The 7,908-nt window shown below is 43.7% G+C and overlaps 1 pseudogene; it reads left to right on the forward strand.

Annotated features, from left to right (window-relative positions):
- Window positions 1-4,140: 4,140 nt before the first annotated feature.
- Window positions 4,141-7,556, forward strand: LOC133885482 (wall-associated receptor kinase 5-like; annotated as a pseudogene).
- Window positions 7,557-7,908: the final 352 nt, after the last annotated feature.

Raw genomic sequence — 7,908 nt, forward strand, 5'->3', positions numbered from 1 at the left:
TACATACACACACGGCGCCCGGTTAGTGTAGCTGAGTTGGAGGGCCCACCTCGCCACCGCGCCCCGCCCACCGGCTACCACCGGTTCCCCACCCGCTGCCCCCGACGAGCTCCACCGACCGTCAGATGCGGAGGGGCGAGGGGAGCCGGCCGTCGGATGCGGGGCCGTCCACGTCGCGTCGCTCGGGGCGTCGCTGTCCACGGGCTGTCCCCCGCGACGCACGCTGCGTGTGGGCCCGGGCGACCGGCTGCAGCGGGTCGATCTGTCGGCGGGCCGAATTGCCCTCCTACCTGCCGCTGCTCTCTTCTCGGGATTTTTTTTTAATTCTTTTTCAGTGGCAAAGGGAAAGAAAATGCCATTGTGCACCATGCGTGTCCCGAGTAGTTGGCATCAAGCGGATCATGTGTTTGTGATTGGTAGATCGAATGAACATTACTGGGAAAATCACAGGCTTATTTTGTTACAGGTACATGGGCATATAAAATATTAGGGATGTTTGGTAAATTTTTCTAACCTTCTGATTCTGTGGTGAAAATGATATGTGTTAGAAGTAAATTTTACGGTGAAAGTGATTCTGTTTGTAAAATTATTTGGTATGTTAGTGGTAGAGGTGATTTCTGAAAAAAGATTATGTTAAAATTAAAAAAAATAAGTCAAAAATTGATGGAAGTTAAATCATAAAAATTATTTTGATCGTGTAGTTCTCGGGTTCCAAATGGAGCCTAACGAGAGAATAGATACCGAAGTTCACTCAAATTTGTGCATAGCACACTCAAATTTGGCATCTGCATTTCGTATGGCATTGCAAATATTCATGGCTAATAAATTTGGGAAATGTTTTGCAATTCTTTTTAAAATGTGGCGGCAGCTCTACCTATATAGTAGAAGAGGAGCAGAATAGAGTTTTACACTTGATTAAAGAAGAGGAATTCCTGGAACAGCCAGGCAATTAGGAAATTAAGTCATTTGTAAAAGAGGGAAACATCGAGGCAACTAAGAAAACACCTGTTTTGCATGATCTGGAGATATTCTACCACTAGCTTTCAACAATATTAAAATCCTCTGAAAATGATTTTGACAAAATATCTTTCTTTTCGACACTATTTCTTTAGAGCTCTTGTACCTTAATTCGATCCCGGAAATTCAACAACCCGTGAGTTCATAAGAAAAGTGCAGGTGAAGGCTTGTTTGGATTGAGGATCGATTGTCATTTGTCAAAGGAAATTCGGGAGATTTGCTCTGTCCCTGCAAATTTTAACTAAATTTCTACAGTAAATATGATTGATCTAAGAAGAAAAATACACAGTGGCGTGGATGTTTTGATCATGAGAGCTGGCACTGCAGTGCTGCCACTCAAGAGCTAGCAGATTATAATTTTGCCCGCTCGTGCTTTGCATTATTAAACCTTGTCCGGTAATCCGTTCTTGTCCCAATAATGGCGGTTGAGATGCAGCTTTCCTGGCCGTCGGTGACCACTTTTTTATTGTTAACTGCAGTTCCTCTCCTCTCTTTTGATGATTGGGTTTGGTCCTTCGAGTTCCATCCATGGAAAATGATTTGTTAATCCATAAATTCACAAATACGTTATCGCCGACTAATCTTTCATATGATATCTATCATGAAGATGACATATGAAATCTAAACTCATATGTTATCAATATAACGATAGCATATAAGACTATCTTCAGTTCGTCGGCAAAGTCTATCTGTATTCCTGTGCCATGGTTTTTGCCGATCCAGCCGATTCTTATCGATCTCTAGCGGTATCCGTTTCACTTGCTACAGAGAAGCGAGAGAGGAGAGAGGAACCGTATTTTTGCGGGAGAAATGAGGAGGTTGTATTACTATGCATAGCAGATGACCATGGGTTCGAGGAGAGATTGAAAGTAATTGAAAGTAGGAAATAGAGTAGCTACTGAAGATAAAAAATAGAAGATATTATAATAGTATTAGAGGGTGCTGTAATAGTGTTATAAGGATGAATTTTTAAGTATCTATTGGAGATGGCATAAAAAACATAATAAGTTATCCAGTAACAAATCGTCACGTCACTGCTCCAGTACTACTATGTTATCGTTACTTGTTTGTTGTTGCATCTTTCTCCTTAGGCTGTTTGTGATAGCATCCAAGGTCATAAAAAAGTTGACCTCTTTTTTATTTTTATTTTATAACCAGACCTCTTTCTGAGTTTTCTGGAGGCTATTTGACAGGGAAATACGAGACTAGGGGTTCAAGCCACCATGCAGGTATGCCACCGAGCCGCTCGTCCGTGTCATTGCTAGCTCAAGTTCATTTGGTGTCACGGTGTGTCATATTTGGTTGCCATGTAGCGTCTCTAGTATAAGTACTTCAGTAGAAATGGCTCCTTGCCGTAACTGTGAAAAAGATTGTAGATCGAGCCTTTGCTTGGTTGGTAAAGTGTGCCATCGAGTTGAACACCATGTCCATCCGGACTCGAACCTGGTGCCTACCACTTTCTTAAGTGAAGTCGGAGCTCCTAACGTAACATAAAAAATTTATTGTGTACTACAAAGTGTCGCTAACAGTCTACCGCAAGTGGGAGCAGGTTTAGATAAGTGTGCTTTACCACAAGGAAACAACAATTTATGGAAGGTCAAACTTATTTATCTGACAAACTGAGGCAACCAATCAAGCCTCTCTATATTTCACTTTCTACCACGGAGGTATGGATTCTACACAGTAATTATGCTGGCATAAACAGCTCTTTCTTTCCTGCATGGACTAGTTAAGCAGCAGGTTAAGATTATGGATGCTTAGCTGGATTTGGAGCAGCATCAACCACCATTATTTTACATGGCTACGCTTCGCTGGTCACATGCACCAAAGCGAAATTTTAATGAGAGAATTGATGTGGGGGAATATGAGGGTTGCTATACTTCATATGCATGAAAATGATAACCACATTAATTGAATCTAGATTGTGCGATCTGAGATTGTCTTCAAACTTTGACTTTTTTTCTCTGTGCTTCATTTCTCTCGTGCTCACTCCTGCTCCACCCGTCGCTGGATCCATAGCCACTACCCATCACTCGCTAACAACTTGTTTTCGTACTCCCTTACCGCGACACTAGCTCACCGGAGGTCTTCAAACTCCTACGACCAGTAGCGCACCTCACCACCCCACTCACAATCCACCTCCTCCATCTAACCAACCTGCCTCCGAAGCTTTTTCTAAACTCAAAATTCATAGAATCCTTCCAAACCCAAATCCCGAAAATCTCTCCTCCCTAACTTCGATCAGAGGAGAACATCGTCTGAAATCTCATGTAATTTCAGACATCTTAAAGATTAGCAAGCGCGGGAAATATTGAGACAGTAGAGAGCCCATAGCTGTCTCTGAACTCTCACTCTCATGCCTGAACCGGCATGGCAGCATGTATCTATACTAGAAACAAACCAAAAAACAGAAAGAGAAACCAACAAGTACGCTGCGTAGGAATTCCTGCAATGGCTGCAGTTTTAAGAGCATAATACTCTTTCTCATACCCGTGTACAAGGCTAGTATAAACCAACTAAATCAACAAATTGGCACCTAGTTATTGTGGGTCTAAGGCTCTGTTTGACATTACGGTAAATCACAATAATCTGATTTGTGGAAAAAAAATAACTTTTAGATATTTTGGTTTTTGGAATCCTGTATCAAGTTGCTAAGGGGATTTAATAGCTTTGAAAATAGCAGAACAAGTTACTGTTGACATAATAGAAACAAATATGGATAATAGAATCTACCTTATACTAGAATTGTAAAGGTAAAATCGAGAAGAAGAGAGGAAAACGCGGCCCGCTTCGTCAAACCAGACCACATGCTTCCCCAGTTGCAGCTGGCCTACGTTCAGCCCACCAACGATCCAAGAAAGGAGCTTTTTATTTTTATATTTCAAAAATAAAATAAAATGTAAAAATAGATGTTCATTTAAAAAATTATAAGACGATAAGTTTAGAAATCATGTCGCTTGTTGTAAGCGTAAAAGGTTTAAAATAAAAAAATGTCGCGTCCTATTACTTTTAAAATTTAAAATACTATCAAAATTATTATAATAAATTCTAAAAAATTTGATATAAAAGATACTGTCATCTAACTCATACAAAATTTGAAAAAATTAGTTGTACAATAAGAAAAAAAAAGACAAATTTTATTAGCGGAGGCTCGAGGCGCCTGCGTCGCGGCGATGCACCGATGCCACGGTCAGGCCGGGGGCTCTCCGCTCTCCATTGGAGCAGGATCCGGAACTGGCATGGATGCTCCGACGCCGGTGGGGACTCGGGAGTCCTCGGCCGTGTCGCTCGCCGCGCACTTCTTGGATAGGCGTCCTGTCCCGACGGACTTGATGCCAGCGGCGAGGGTCCGGCGTGGAGGTGAAGGCGTGCGCGCCGGGGGTGCCACAGAGTGAGCTGCGGCGCCTCAGCAGTTCAGTTCAGCGATGTGCTCGCGGGCTACATCGCACTGCCGTCCTCACGGTGTACCCTTTCTTGAATCTCTGATGCCTTCACCTGTTTGTTGTTATGCCTCAGAGGGATCAACGGCTTGAGCTTGTCTTTGATAGGGTATTCCGAGGTGTTCAACTCAGTCGCAATTAAAGAAATGCCCAAGTACTGGAGGTAGGCGTCAGAGTAAGCGTCCATGAGATCGTCACCATCTTGATTTGTTCTTCAAACTTGCCGTCTTGCATTTCCATTATTTTTCATTTAGTATATAAATTCTCTGATATGGACACACAGTCATATCAGACGTGCTAGCCAACCAAGTTTGAAACTCTAGTGCATGTATCATTTGAATGGATTCTCTATGGGATCCCCTAAACTAGTCAAGAACAAACTGAATTCTGGGGTAAATTATCTTTTTTTACTGTCTCCACAAGGATCCACCATGATGCCTCTCATATATATGTAACTGCAGTTGTACAAGTTGAGCTATGGTTGTCTGCTTCATTTCCTCAAAATCAAATTATGCGTGTGGTAGCCATTGCAGCGCTGCACCTGTTGCAGCTCCTGGGCATGACACCGGTGCTCCTCTCGGCCTACATAGCACTGCCTGGCTGCATCAGCAAGTGCGGCGAGGTCAGCGTACCTTACCCTTTCGGCGTTGGTGCCGGTTGCTACGTGGAGGGGTTCAAGCTCACCTGCAACGAGACCTACAACCCTCCGAAGCTCTTCGTGGACAGTACCGGAGCTGAGGTGCTCAACATATCTCTGCAGGATGGGACGCTGTACATTGACAATGGGATCGCAAGGCTGACAGGGAGCAACTGGTACAACACGACATGGGGTATCCCCCTTGACAACAGCATCTTCACAGTGTCCCCGTTCTTGAACAAGTTCGTTGTCATGGGGTGTGGGTTCCTGTTCATTGTCAAGCTCCCAGACGCAGTAGACACGGTCGTTGCCTGTGCTTCGTCATGCCTGCCCGGCCATCCTGTGGTAGCCACTGATGGCGTGTGCTCTGGTGTTGGCTGCTGTGAGGTTTCCATGCCGGGAGCGCGCAACTTGTATTCCATGGAGCTTGCCCCTTTCAATGTAGGAAACAACGTGTCCATGCCAGAGACGTCATTCAACGCCACTGTGGTCGTGGTGGAGAAGGAATGGTGGGACAGAAACCACCATGACGTGTTGCTGCAGAAGGCAGTCTCGGATGGCCCTGGCACATCAGGGGGTGTACCTGGCTCCGTACGGCCGATGGGGATCAAGACTGCTGTCAAGTGGAACTTCAGCAACTTGTCTTGTGCAGATGCTCAGAGTTCAAGTGATTTTGGGTGCCTCAGCGACAATGGTTTCTGCCTTGATCACATGACTGGGATATCATCAGGATACTTATGCCATTGCGAAGATGGCTTTGAGGGCAACCCTTATATACCAAACGGATGCCAAGGTATGCAACCTCCTGTCACAGGTTAATTTCCAGTTTCACTGTGCCAACTCTTGTCACCGCAGTGTGCTAACTTCACATTCGTGGTTTGTACTGGAACAGATATTGATGAGTGCGCACATCCAGATAAATATCTATGCTTTGGCTGTTGCATAAATACAGTAGGCTCCTATGATTGTATCTGCCCACAAGGAACCTCTGGTAATCCCCTGAAACCACATGGATGCGTCAAAGATGCGGAAAAAAATTCAGGTAACAAGATCTCCCACTAAACCGAACTGCATCAAAAGTTGTGATTGCACCTTTTTATAATGACAAAAATTTGAGCATTCTACTTACAACATATTTGGATTCATATATTTTCCAGGATTAGCTGCTGCTACAGGAGTTGGCAGTGGTGCATGTCTTGTGCTTCTGACTTTTTCTGCTATTCTCTTAAGGCGAAAGCTAAGAGACCGAAAAACCAAAAAGTTGAGAGATTTTTTCTTCAGGAAAAACCGTGGGTTGTTGTTGCAGCAACTAGTAGACAAGGACATAGCTGAAAAGATGATCTTCAGCTTAGAAGAGCTCGAAAAGGCAACAATCAAGTTTGATGAGGCTCGAAAGATTGGCAAAGGAGGCCATGGCACCGTTTACAAAGGAATTTTGTCTGACCAACGTGTTGTAGCCATTAAGAAGTCAAGACAAGCAATTCAAGGCGAAACTGACAATTTCATCAACGAGGTCGCCATTCTTTCTCAAGTAAACCACAGGAATGTGGTAAAACTTTTCGGATGCTGTCTGGAGACAGAAGTTCCATTGTTAGTCTTCATGTCAGTTCTTCACAATCACTGCCATGGAGGAAACGACTGAGAATCGCCCTTGAAGTTGCGCGATCTCTTGCCTATCTACACTCAGCTGCTTCATTATCAATCATTCACAGAGATGTCAAGGCTACCAACATTTTGCTTGATGATAATCTAACAGCGAAAGTGTCAGATTTTGGAGCTTCTCAAGGCATCCCCATTGATCAGACTAGAGTAACAACTGCTATTCAAGGAACTTTTGGATATCTGGATCCAGAGTGCTACAACACGAGGCGGCTCACTGAGAAGAGCGATGTGTACAGCTTTGGTGTCATACTTGTGGAGCTTTTAACAAGAGAAAAACCACATGTTTACATGTCACCGATGGGTGACAGTCTAGTGGAACAGTTTCTCGTGCTACAAAGCCAAGACAAGCTCTCCGAGATACTAGACCCCCAAGTCGCCAAGGAGGGGGAAGAAGAAGCCAAAGAAGTGGCAGAGGTTGCAGCGATGTGCTTAAGCTCAAATGGGGAAGACAGGCCCATGATGAAGCAAGTCGAGATTAGACTCGAAGCACTGCAAAGTGCAGCAACCAACATTGAAAGCAATCCAAGAACCAAGGAGCACATAGTGAACATTCCCTCTGTTGGAGAGAGAAATCGCAATACTGATCAAAACAACACCAGCAGGCGGTTCAGTATGGAAAGGGAGATCTTGTTATCGATGAGCTTCCCACGGTAACATGAGTCCCTTTGTATATAGATGAAAATTGTAGCTTATTGTTATCTTTGTGACGATCTTGTAACTACTGTACATCAGCTGTATTTTTGTCCAACCAATTAATTTGTAGCGCAGAAACATTGGAATGAACATCTGTCTCCTCCTTACTGATACTGTGATGATGAACTTTGGTTCTTTTCTAACCAGCTGGGTGCTGATTTTCTTTTGGAGAATCATGTACATGGATTTATGGAAGCAAAGAACATACTTGAAGGTTTATGACATCACAAAAAAATGTGAGCATTTACCTTTTCCCGTTCCAATCACGTCCAGTCTGCCTGTAGACAATAATTTAGGAGTATTTTGTTGGGCAGGTTGCTGTATAAACGGTAATTACAAAATTGTGTGTTTGTCTGCTCCCACTGCTGCTTGGGGTAAGAGAGGGATGTTAATTTTTTATTGGCAATTTTGAACTTGCAGCTGGCATACTTTGAGATCGGCAATTTGGTTTTAACTAGC

Source organism: Phragmites australis, chromosome 11, assembly GCF_958298935.1.
Source record: "Phragmites australis chromosome 11, lpPhrAust1.1, whole genome shotgun sequence".
NCBI classification, from domain to species: domain Eukaryota; kingdom Viridiplantae; phylum Streptophyta; class Magnoliopsida; order Poales; family Poaceae; genus Phragmites; species Phragmites australis.